The sequence below is a fragment of the Molossus molossus genome, unplaced genomic scaffold (assembly GCF_014108415.1).
Source record: "Molossus molossus isolate mMolMol1 unplaced genomic scaffold, mMolMol1.p scaffold_m16_p_3, whole genome shotgun sequence".
In the NCBI taxonomy this organism is placed as follows: domain Eukaryota; kingdom Metazoa; phylum Chordata; class Mammalia; order Chiroptera; family Molossidae; genus Molossus; species Molossus molossus.
In genome coordinates, this window is record NW_023425366.1 from 17,462,262 (window position 1) to 17,464,551 (window position 2,290).

At 35.5% G+C, this 2,290-nt stretch overlaps 1 pseudogene; it reads right to left on the reverse strand.

The window, feature by feature from the left end:
* Nucleotides 1-219: 219 nt before the first annotated feature.
* LOC118641465 lies at nucleotides 220-2,017 on the reverse strand (annotated as a pseudogene).
* Between the last annotated feature and the right edge of the window lie 273 nt (nucleotides 2,018-2,290).

Consider the following 2,290-nt stretch of genomic DNA (forward strand, 5'->3'; position numbering starts at 1 on the left):
ATCTGATATGCAGGATGTATTTTCATTGTTACAAATTGAACAGAATTAAAGCATAGTGATTAATCACAAACACATATGTAGTTATATATTGTGAATATTTATTTCTAATTACAAATAAATGAAATTTTGTCTTGAAGCATGGTGTAACATGGGTAACAGTCTTGGGTAACGGTAAACTAAATTGCTACACTTTGTGACAGTATGCGTAAAACACCAATATCAGTGCAAAGGTTGAGATTACTTCCTTCTCACCAGATCAAAAATTCTTGGGGCAATTTTTGCAAGAGCACAACGAAGATCATCTTCCACAACAAGTATGCTTCTGTATTTAGTCTTGATAAACAACAAGCTGGAAAACCCTATTTCACAAAAAAATATGTTGTTGGAAATGGAAGAAGAAGGTGCAACACACTCTCAGACAGAACAGGATATGACTGCAAACACTTGATCAAGAATTTTGTAACTGGCATCATAGAGAAATCAGTTTTTGTTGCATCGCCGTTAATAAGTTCAATGAACTCCTCTTGTGCTGTCTCAGGAACGTCTTCAACTTTGACTGTGAATGGGCTTCTGGCAAGTGCAAATGGCGTGTCAGGTAGATTTGGAAAGTACAATGAAATTTCATCTGCAAGCATTTGCAAGTGTTCTTTCACAGAAAGTATCATCGTAATCCTTTTGTCTGGTTCAATGTCATATTCCTCAAAGAAAGCAGATAAGGTAGGCAATATGTAAACTTTATTTTCATCCAATTTTTTTTGCAAAAGCTGAAGTTTTGTTTGGAATGATCAGATCTTTTCAGACAAATCGAGGCATGATGCATTTGGTCCTTGCAGTGATAAATTTAACTCATTCAAGATGGCAAAGATGTCAACCAAGTAAGCTATTTTCTGCAGTTCATTTTATCGCTGAAAAGTGTTTCAAACTGTGGTCTTGCTCTCTGATTAAAAAATGTTTTGAGTTCATCACAAAGCTCAAAAACACGTTTTCAAACTTTTCCTGTCGACAACCATCTCACTTCAGTGTGAAATAGCAGAGCATTGTTCGGCACATCCAACTCATTGCACAGTTGGGAAAACAGTCGATTGTAAAATACTCGCCTTTACAAAACTGATAGAACTTATGACCCTTTTTATTACTTCTTATAACTCTTGTGGCAGCATCTTAGTTGCTAGTATTTGCTGATAAATCATATAGTGAGTTCCAATGACTTGTGTGACTCATTCAGTACCAAACATTGAAATCCAGATCAACATTCTAGCATAGCTGGTGCACCATCTGAGCAAACACCACAAACCTTTTCTCAAGAGATCTTATGCTCTTTCAGAAAGGAACCAACTATGTCAAATACATCACATGCAACAGTTGTCGCTTGAAGAGGTTTGCAAAAAAGAGACTCATCTTTAAAGTCGCCATCATTAATATACCTCACATAAACCAGCAACTGTGAACAGTTTACAATGTCTGTAGATTCATTAAGCTGGATGCTAAATATTGGAAGTGATGCAGATTTAATTTCCTGGATTACCTGATCAAGAATATCAGCAGACATGTCATCTATTCTTCTGCAGACAGTGTCATTATATAAAGAAATTGCACTCGATTTCATAGCAAATTCATCTCCGATCACATCTTGAACAATGTCTTTAGTAAATCCTTAGCAATGGTGTGAGGTTTCATAGCTCTGGCGATTCTGAGTGCCACCAAATATGAAGTTTCAGTAGCTGCTACATTTTGTTTGTGCTACTTGCCACCAGTGTCAAGTTTGGCTTTCTTGAGTCCATCAGCTTTGCTTCTAAAATAGTTGGTATCCTTGCCAGCAAAGCTTGGATGCTTGCTATCAAAGTGGTGTTTTAGTTTCTTCGGCTTCATAGATTCGGCTGATAGTACTTCATAACAAATAACACATTGCTGTTTCTCAAGTCCTGCTCTTAGTTATTGAGGTAAAACCATACTGTAAAAAATCCTCACTATATTTTCTTTTCTTAACATTCTTCTCTACATTATCCATTGTCATGGGATGGTTTCCTAATGAAAATAATATATAACAATAGCTTTAATAATACAAAAGATGATACACGACATAGTTTAGTCAATACAATTCATTAAAGTTTCTTATGATTTACCATTCTGGTTTTTTTTTACATACCTGTTACTATCACAAGGGGGCAGTATTCACATCAACCACAGCTGAATATAAAAAGACCAATCAGCATCCAGATTAAGTTCCCATGGTACAGATATATTTTTTTGCAGTAGTTGATGATTTTACAGTACATGAATTTACATTTAC